Here is a 12633-nt window from a genome sequence, read left to right on the forward strand (position 1 = left end):
AACATGGAACTATCTACACCGCTATCTCTATCAACATGGAAATATCTGCACAGCCATCTGTAAAACATGGAAATACCTCTACAGTCATCTGTATAAACATGGAAGTATCTACACCGCAATCTCTATAAACATGGAAATATCTGCAGAGCCATCGGTGAAACATGGAAATACCTCTACAGTCATCTGTATAAACATGGAAATATCTACAATGCCATCTGTATACACATGGAAATATATACACAGCCATCTGTATAAACATGTAAATATCTACATTGCTATCTCTATAAACATGGAAATATCTACACCGCCATCTCTATAAACATGAAAATATCTACACTGCCATCTCCATAAACATGGAACTAACTACTCTGCCATATGTATAAACATGGAAACATCTACACCGCCATTTGTGTGAATAAGGAAATATCTACAATGCCATCTGTATAAAGATATAAATATCTGCACCGCGAACTGTATAAACATGGAAATATCTACATTGCTATCTGTATAAACGTGTAAATACCAACACATCTATCGGTATAAACATGGAAATATCTACAACGCCATCTATATAAACATGGAAATATCTACACCGCTATGTCTATAAACATGGAAATACCTACACCGCTATCTCTATAAACATGGAAATATCTACACCGCTATCTGTATAAACATGGAAATATCTACACCGCGATCTGCATAAACATGGAAATATCTACACCGCGATCTGTATAAACATGGAAATATCTTCAGCACGATCTGTATAAACATGGAAATATCTACACCGCTATCTGTATAAACATGGTAATATCTACACCACCATCTATATAAACATGGAAATATAAACACCGCCATCGGCATAAACATCAAATATCTACAATGCCATCTGTAGAAAGATGGAAATATCTACACCGCAATCTGTGTAAACATGGAAATATCTACACCGCTATCTCTATAAATATGGTAATAACTACACCGCCGTCTCTATAAACATGAAAATATCCACACTGGCATCTCCATAAAGATGGAAGTATCTACTCGGCCATGTGTATAAACACGGAATTATCTACACCACCATCTGTGAAAACATGGAAATATCTACACCGCTATCTGTATAAACATGGAAATATCTACACCGCCATCTGCATGTCCATGGAAATATCTACGCTGCAATCTGTATAAACATGGAAATATCTACACGGCCATCTGTGTATAGATGGAAATATCAACAACGCCATCTGTACAAACATGGAAATATCTACACCGCTATCTCTATAAACATGGAAATATCTGCACAGCCATCTGTAAAACATGGAAATACCTCTACAGTCATCTGTATAAACATGGAAATATCTACAATGCCATCTGTATACACATGGAAATATCTACACAGCCATCTGTATAAACAAGTAAATATCTACACTGCTATCCCTATAAACATGGAAATATCTACACCTCCATCTCTATAAACATGAAAATATCTACACTGCCATCTCCATAAACATGGAACTAACTACTCCGCCATCTGTATAAACATGGAAACATCTACACCGCCATCTGTGTGAATAAGGAAATATCTACAATGCCATCTGTATAAAGATATAAATATCTGCACCGCGAGCTGTATAAACATGGAAATATCTACATCGCTATCTGTATAAACGTGGAAATACCAACACATCTATCGGTATAAACATGGAAATATCTACAACGCCATCTATGTAAACATGGAAATATCTACACCGCTATGTCTATAAACATGGAAATACCTACACCGCTATCTCTATAAACATGGAAATATCTAAACCGCTATCTGTATAAACATGGAAATATCTACACTGCTATCTGTATAAACATGGAAATATCTTCACCGCGATCTGTATGAACATGGAAATATCTATAACGCGATCTGTATAAACATGGTAATATCTTCACCACGATCTGCATAAACATGGAAATAACTACAATACCATCTGTATACACGTGGAAATATCTACACAGACATCTGTGTAAATATGGAAATATCTACACGGCCATCTGTATAAACATGGAAATATCCACACTGCCATCTGCAGAAAGATGGAAATATGTACACCGCTATCTCTATAAATATGGAAATATCTACACAGCAATCTCTATAAACATGGAAATATCTACACCGCCATCTGTATAAACATGGAAACATCTACACCGCCATCTGTGTGTATAAGGAAATATCTACAATGCCATCTGTATAAAGAAATAAATATCTGCACCGCGAGCAGTAAAAACATGGATATACCTACGTCGCTATCTGTATAAACGTTGAAATACCAACACCGCTATGGGTATAAACATGGAAATATCTACAACGCCATCTCTAGAAACATGGAAATATCTACACCGCTATGTCTGTAAACATGGAAATACCTACACCGTTATTTCTACAAACATGCAAATAGCTACACGGCTATCTGTATAAACATGGAAATAACTACACCGCGATCTGTGTAAACATGGAAATATCTACACCGCTATCTCTATAAACATGGAAATAACTACACCGCGATCTGTATAAACATGGAAATATCTACCCCGCTATCTGTATAAACATGGAAATATCTTCACCACGATCTGTATAAACATGGAATTATCTACACCGCTATCTGTCTAAACATGGTAATATCTACACCACCATCTATATAAACATGGAAATATCTACACCGCCATCTGCATAAACATGGAAATATCTACAATGCCATCTGTAGAAAGATGGAAATATCTACACCACAATCTGTGTAAACATGGAAATAACTACACCGATATCTGTAAAAGCATGGAAATATCTACACCGCTATCTGTATAAACATGTAAACATCTACACCGCGTTGTGTATAAACATGGAAATATCTACACAGTGATCTGTATAAAGATGGAAATATCTACACAGATATCTCTATAAACATGGAAATATCTACACCGCCATCTGTATAAACATGGAAATACCTACAAAGTCACGTGTATAAACGTGGAAACATCTACACAGCCATCTGTATAAACATGGAAATATCTACACAGCCATCTGTATATACATGGAAATATCTACATCGCTATCTGTATAAACATGGAAATAACTACACCGTTATCTGTATATACAAGGAAATATCTACACCGTGATCTGTATAAACATGGAAATATCTACACCGCTATTTGTATAAATAAGGAAATATCTACACAGGTATCTGTATAAGCATGGAAAAAACTACACCTCTATTTGTATAAACAAGAAAATATATACACCGTGATCTGTATAAACATGGAAATAACCACACCGCTATTTGTAAAAACAAGGAAATATCTACATAGCCATCGGTTTAAACATGGAAATATATTCACAGACATCTGTTTTTACATGGAAATATCTACACCGTTATCTGTATAAACATGCTAATAACTACACCGCTATCTGTATAAATGTGGAAATATTTACACCGCTATCCCTATAAACATGGTAATATCAACACCGCGATCTGCATAAACAAGGAAATATCTTCACCATGATCTGTATAAACATGGAAATATCTACACCGCGATCTGTATAAACATGGAAATATATTCACCGTGATCTGTATAAACATGGAAATAACTACACCACCATCTCTATAAACATGGATATATCTACACCCCTATCTGTATAAACATGGAAATATCCACACCGCTATCTCTATAAACATGGAAAAATCAACACCGGTATCTCTATGAACATGGAAATATCTACACCGCTATCTCTATGAACATGGAAATATCTACACCGCCATCTCTATAAACATGGAAATATCTACACCGCGATCAGTATAAACGTGGAAATATCTACACCGCCATCTGTATAAACATGGAAATACTTACAAAGTTATCTGTATAAACAAGGAAATATCTACACCGCCATCTGTATAAACTTGGAAATATCTACACCGCCATCTACCTATCCATGGAAATATCTGTGCCGCCATCTGTATAAACACGGAAATATCTACACGGTCATCTGTGTATAGATGGAAATATCTACACCGCCATCTCTATAAACATGGAAATATCTACACCGTGGTCTGTATAAACATGGAAATATCTAAACCACTATCTGTATAAACATGGAAATATCTACACCGCTAACTCTATAAACATGGAAATATCTACACCGTGATCTGTATAAACATGGAAATATTTACACCGCTATCTGTATAAACATGGAAATTTCCACACCGGTATCTGTATAAATATGGAAATATCTACACCGCTATCTCTATAAACATGGAAATATCTACACCGCCATCTGTATAAACATGGAAAAACCTATACAGTCATCCGTGTAAACATGGAAATATCTACACCACCATCTGTATAAACATGGAAATATCTACACCGGTATTTGAATAAACATGGAATTATCTACACCACGATCTGTATAAACAAGGAAATATATACACCGCTATCTGTATAAACATGGAAATATCTGCACCGCTATCTCTATAGACATGGAAATATCTAAAAAGCCATCTGTATAAACATGAAAATACCTACACAGTCATGTGTAGGAACATGGAAATATCTACACTGCCATCTGTATAAACATAGAAATATCTACATAGCCCTCTGTATAAATATGGAGATATCTTCATAGGCATCTATATATACCTGGAAATATCTACACCAACATCTGTATAAACATGGAAATATCTACACCGCTATCTGTATAAACATGGTAATATCTACACCACCATCTATATAAACATGTAAATATCTACACCGCCATCTGTATAAACATGGAAATATCTACAATGCCATCTGTTGAAAGATGGATCTATCCACACCGCAATCTGTGTAAAGATGGAAATATCTTCACCAATATCTGTAAAAACATGGAAATATCTACACCGCTATCTGTATATACATGGAAATATCTACACCGCGATCTGTGTAAACATGGAAATATCTATTGCTCCATCTCTATAACCATTGAAATATCTACACTGCCATCTGTAAAAACATGGAAATATCTACACAGTCATCTGAATAAACATGGAAATATCTACACCACCATCTGTATAAACATGGAAATACCTACAATACCATCTGTATACACATGGAAATATCTACACAGGCATCTGTTTAAATATGGAAATATCTAGACTGCCATCTGTATAAACATGGAAATATCTACAGTGGCATCTGTAGAAAGATGGAAATATCTACACCGCTATCTCTATAAATACGGAAATATCTACACCGCCATCTCTATAAACATGAAAATATCTACACTGCCATCTCCATAAAGATGGAAGTATCCACTCCGCCATGTGTATAAACACGGAAATATCTACACCACCATCTGTGTAAACATGGAAATCTCTACACCGCTATCTGTATAAACATGGAAATATCTACACCACCATCTTCATGTCCATGAAAATATCTATGCCGCCATCTGTATAAACATGGAAATATCTACACGGCCATCTGTGTATAGATGGAAATACCAACACCGCCATCTGTACAAACATGGAAATATCTACACCGCTATCTCTATAAACATGGAAATATCTGCACTGCCATCAGTAAAAACGTGGAAATACCTATACAGTCATCTGTATAAACATGGAAATATCTACAATGCCATCTGTATACACATGGAAATATCTACACAGCCATCTGTATTTACATGTAAATATCTACACTGCTATCTCTATAAACACTGAAATATCTACACCGTCATCTATATAAACATGAAAATATCTACACTGCCATCTCCATAAACATGGAACTAACTACTCCGCCAGCTGTATAAACATGGAAACATCTACACCGCCATCAGTGTGAATAAGGAAATATCTACAATGCCATCTGTATAAAGATATAAATTTCTGCACCGCGAGCTGTATAAACATGGAAATATCTACATCGCTAACTGTATAAACGTGGAAATACCAACACATCTATCGGTATAAACATGGAAATATCTACAACGCCATCTATATAAACATGGAAATATCTACACCGCTATCTCTATAAACATGGAAATATCTACACCGCTATCTGTATAAACATGGAAATATCAACACCGCGATCTGTATAAACATGGAAATATCTACACAGCGATCTGTATAAACATGGAAATATCTACACCGCTATCTGTATAAACATGGAAATATCTACACCGCGATCTGTATAGACATGGAAATATCTACACAGCTAACTCTATAAACATGGAAATATTTACACAGACATGTGTATAAACATTTAAATATCTCCGTCGCTATCTGTATAAACATGGAAATACTTACACCGTTATCTGTATAAACATGGAATTATATACACCGCTATCCCAATAAACATGAAATGTCAACAACGCTGTCCATATAAACATGGAAATATCTACACCGCTATCTGTATAAACCTGGAAATAACTACACCGCTATCACTATAAACATGGAAATACCTACACCGCTATCTCTATAAACATGGAAATATCTACACCGCCATCTCTATGAACTAGGAAATATCTACACCGCCATCTGCATGAACATGGAAATATCTACACCGCCACCTGTATAAACATGGAAATATCCACACGGCTATCTGTATCAACATGGAAATATCTGCAACACTATCTGTGTAAACATGGCAATATCTACATCGCTATCTGTGTAAACATGGAAATATCTACTCCGCTATCTGTATAAAGATGGAAATATCTACACCGCTATCTGTATAAACATGGAAATGTCAACATCGCTATCTCTATAAACACGGAAATATCTACACTGCTATCTATATAAACATGGAAATATCTACACCGCCATCTCCATAAATATGGAAATATCTACACCGCTATCTCTATAAACCTGGAAATATCTACACTGTTATGTGTATAAACGTGGAAATATCTACAACGCTATCTGTGTAAACATGGAAATATCTACACAGCTATCTGTGTAACCTTGGGAATATCTACACCGCAATATGTGTAAAGATGGAAAGATATACACCGCAATGAGTTCAAAGATGGAAATATCTACACCGCTAACTCTGTAAACATGGAAATATCTACACAGCTATCTGTATAAACATGGAAATGTCTACACCGCTATCTGAATAAATATGGAAATATCTACAGCGCTATCTCTATAAAAATGGAAATATCTACAACACTATCTGTGTAAACATGGAAATATCTACACCGCTATTTTTATAAACATGGAAATATCTACACCGCAATCTGTATAAACATGGATATATCTGCACCGCAATCTTTGTAAACATGGAAATATCTATACCGCAATCTGTATAAACATGGAAATATCTACAAAACTATCTGTGTTAACATGGAAAATGTGTACACCGCTATCTGTGGAAACATGGAAATATGTACACCGTTATCTGTATAAATATGGAAATATCTACACCACGATCTCTATAAACATGGAAATAGTCACACCGCTATCTGCATAAACATGGAAATATCTACACAGCCATCTGTAAAAACATGGTAATATCTACACCACTATCTGTAAAAACATGGAAATTACACCGCTACCAGTATAAAAATGGTAGTATCTACTCCGCCATCTGAATAAACATGGAAATATTTTACACCGCTATTTGTATAAACGTGGAAATATCTACACCATTATCTGCACATACATGGAAATACTAACCCTGCCATCTGTATAAACATGGAAATATCTAAACCGCCATCTGTAAAACATGGAAGTGTCTACACTGTCATCTGTATAAACATGGAAAAACCTACACAGCCATCTGTATAAACATGGAAATATCTACTCTGCCATCTATATACACAAGGAAATATGTACACTGCCGTCTGTATGAACACGGAAATATCTTCACCGCTATCTCTATAAATATGGAAATACCTACACCGCCATCTGTATAAACATGTAAATATCTACACCGCTATCTGTATAAAGATGGAAACATCTACACCGCTATCTTTATAAACATAGAAATATCTGCACTATTATCTCTATAAACATGGAAATATCTACAACATTATCTGTGTAAACATGGAAATATCTACACCGCTATCTGTGTAAACATGGAAATATGTACACCGCTATCTGAGTAAAGATGGAAATATCTACACCGCAATCTGTGCATAGATGTAAATATCTACACCGCTATCTCTGTAAACATGGAAATATCTACACTGCTGTCTCAATAAACATGAAAATATCTACACTGCTGTCTGTATAAACATGGAAATATAAACACCACGATCTGTATAAACATGGAAATATCTACACCACGATCTGTATAAAGATGGAAATATTTACACCGCAATCTGTATAAACGTGGAAATTCCTACAACACTATCTGTGTTAACACGGAAATAAATACACCTCTATCTGTGTAAACATGGAAATATGTACACAGCTATCTGTATAAACATGGAAATATCTGCAACACTATCTGTATAAACACGGAAATATCTCCACCGCTATCTGTATAAACATGGAAATATCTACATGGCTATCTTTATAAACATGGAAATATCTACAACACTATCGGTATAAACATGGAAATATCTGCAACACTATCTGTATAAACATGGAAATATCTACACCGCTATCTGTATAAACATGGAAATATCTACACCTCGATCTGTATAAACATGGAAATACCTTCACTGCTATCTGTATAGACATGGAAACATCTACACCGCTATCAGCATAAACATTGAAATATCTACACCGCTATCTGTGTAAACATGGAAATATCTAAACAGCTATCTGTGTAAACATGGGAATATCTACACCGCTATCTCTGTAAAGATGGAAATATCTACACCACAATCTGTGCAAAGATGGAAATATCTATGCTATCTCTATAAACATGGAATTATATGCACCGCTCTCTGTATAAACATGGATATATCTACACCGCTGTTTTATCATGGAAATATCTACAAGGCTATCTCTAAAAATATGGAAATATCTCCACCGCCATCTGTATAAATATGGAAATATCTACACCGCGAGCTGTATAAACATGCAAATATCTACACCGCTATCTGTATAAACATGGAAATAGCAACACCACTATCTGTATAAAAATGGGAATATCTACACCGCTATCTGTATAAACATGGAAATATCTACACTACTATCTCTATAAACATGGAAATACCTACACCGCCATCTCTATAAACATGGAATTATCTACACCGCCATCTCTATAAACTTAGAAATATGTACACCGCCATCTCTATAAACATGGAAATATCTACACCGCCGTCTGCATAAACATGGAAATATCTACAACGCGATCTGTATTAACATGGAAATATCTACACCTCTATCGGTATAAACATGCAAATATCTACACCACTATCTGTATAAACATGGAAATATCTACACCGCTATCTGTATAAACTTGGAAATATGTACACCGCCATCTGTATAAAGAGGGAAATATCTCCATGGCCATCTGTATAAACATGGAAAGATCTCCACCGCTATCTGTATAAACATGGAAATATCTACAATGCTATCTGTATAAACATGGAAATGTCTACAACATTATCCGTGTAAACATGGAAATATGTACACCGCTATCTGTGTAAAGATGGAAATATCTGCACCGCAATCTGTGCAAATATGGAATTACCTACACCACCATCTCTGTAAACATGGAGATATCTACAGTGCTATCTGTATAAACATGGAAATATCTACTCCACTATCTGTATAAACATTGAAATATCTACACCACTGTCAGTATAAACATGGAAATATCTACACCACCATCTGTATAAACATGGAAATAACCACACCGCCTTCTGAATAAACATGGAAATATCTACACCGCTATCTGTATAAATGTGGAAATATCTACACCGCTATCTCCATAAACATGGAAATATCTACACCACGATCTGTATAAACATGGAAATATCTCCACCGCTATCTGTATAAACATGGAAACATCTACACCGCTATCTATATAAACATGGAAATATCTACACCGCTGTCTGTATAAACATGGAAAAATCTACAACACTATCTGTGTAAACATGGAAATATCAACACAGCTATCTGTGTAAACATGGAAATATCTACAAAGCTATCTGTATAAACATGGAAACATATACACCACGATCTGTATAAAAAGGAAATATCTACACCGCCATCTGTATAAACATGAAAATATCTGCACGGCCCTCTGTATAAACATAGAAATATCAACACGGCCATCTGTATTAACATGGAAATACCTACACAGTTATCTGTATAAACATGGAAACATCTACACCACTATCTCTGTAAACATGGAAATATTTACACCGCCTTCTGAATGAACATGGAAATATCTACACTGCTGTCTGTATAAACATGGAAATTTCTACACTTCCATCTGTATAAACATAGAAATATCTAAACTGCCATCTGAGGAAAATGGAAATATCTACACAACGATCTGTATAAAAATGGATATATGTACACTGCTACCTGTATAAACATGGAAATATCTACACGGCTCTCTTTATAAACATAGAAATATCTACACCACGATTTGTATAAACAAGGAAATTTCTCAACCTTTATCTGTATAAACATGGAAATATCTAATCCGCCGTCTGTATATACATGGAAATATCTACACAGTCATCTGTATAAACATGGAAATATCTACACCAGCATCTCTATAAACATGAAAATATTTACACCACTATCTGTATAAGCATGGAAATAACAACACAGATATCTGTATAAATATGGAAATATCTAAATCGATATCTGAATAAACATGGAAATATCTACACCGCCATCTGCATAAACATGGAAATATCTAAACCGCTATCACTATAAAGATGGAAATATCTACACCGCGACCTGTATAAACATGGAAATATCTACAACGCTAGTTGTATACACATGGAAATACCAACACCGCTATCTGTATAAACATGGAAATAGCTACACTGCTATCTGTATAAACATGGAAATATCTACACAACTATATCTATAAACATGGAAATACCAACACCGCCATCTCTATACACATAGAAATATCTACACCGCTATCTCTATAAACATAGAAATATCTACACCGCCATCTCTATAAACATGGAAATATCTACACCGCCATCTGCATGAACATGGAAATATCTACACTGTCATCTGTGGAAAGATGGAAATATCTGCACCACGATCTGTATATATATGAAAATATCTACACCGCTATCTGTGTAAAGATAGAAATATCTACACCGCAATCTGTGCAAAGATGGAAATATCTACACCTCTATCTCTGTAAACATGGAAATATCTACACCACTATCTGTATAAACATGGAAATATCTACATAGCTATCTGTATAAACATGGATATATCTACACCGTTATCTGTATAAACATGGAAATAACTACACCGCTATCTGAATAAATATGGAAATATCTTCACCGCCATTTGTGTAAACATACAAATATCTACACAGCCATCTGTATAGACATGGAAATACCTACACAGCCATATGTATAAACATGGATGTATCTACACAGCTATCGCTATAAACAAGGAAATATCAACACCGCTATCTCTATAAACATGGAGATATCTACACCGCAATCTCTACAAACATGGAAATATCTACACTGCCATGTATACAAACATGAAAATATCTACACCGCCATCTCCATAAACATGGAATTATCTACACCGCCATCTTTATAAACATGGAAATATCTACACCACCATCTGTATAAACATGGAAATATCTACACCGCTATCTTTATAAACATGGAAATATCTTCACCGCCATCTGTATAAACATGGAAATACCTACACAGTCATCTGTATGAACATGGAAATATCTACACCGCCATCTCTATAAACATGAAAACATCTACAACGCCATCTCCAGAAACATGGATGTATCTACACCGCCATCTGTAAAAACATGGAAATATCTACACCATTATCTGTATATACATGGAAATATCTTCACTGCTATCTGTATAAAGATGGAAATATCTACACCGCCATCTGTATAAAGATGGAAATATCTAAACCGCAATCTGTATAAATATGGAAATACCTACACCACTATCTCTATAGACATGGCAATATCTAAACCGCTATCTGTATAAACATGGAAATATCTACACTGCCATCTGTATAAAGATGGAAATATCCACACCGCGAGCTGTATAAACATGGAAATATCTACACCGCTATCTGTATAAACATGGAAATACCAACACCGCTATCTGTATCAACATGGAAATATCTACACCGCTATCTCTATAAACATGAAAATACTTACACCGCGATCTCTATAAACATGGAAATATTTACACCGCAATCTCTATAAACATAGAAATACCTACACCGCCATCTCTATAAACATGGAAATATCTACACCATCTGCATAAACTTATAAATATCTACACAGACATCTGTATGAACATGGATATATCCACACCGCCATCTCTATAAGCATGAAAATATCTACACCGCCATCTTCTGAAACATGGATGTATCTACACCGCCATCTGTATAAACATGGAAATATCTACACCTCTATCTGTATAAACATGGGAATATCTTCACTGCCATCTGTATAAACATGGAAATA

Source organism: Pan paniscus, chromosome 6 (genome assembly GCF_029289425.2).
Source record: "Pan paniscus chromosome 6, NHGRI_mPanPan1-v2.0_pri, whole genome shotgun sequence".
In the NCBI taxonomy this organism is placed as follows: Eukaryota; Metazoa; Chordata; class Mammalia; order Primates; family Hominidae; genus Pan; species Pan paniscus.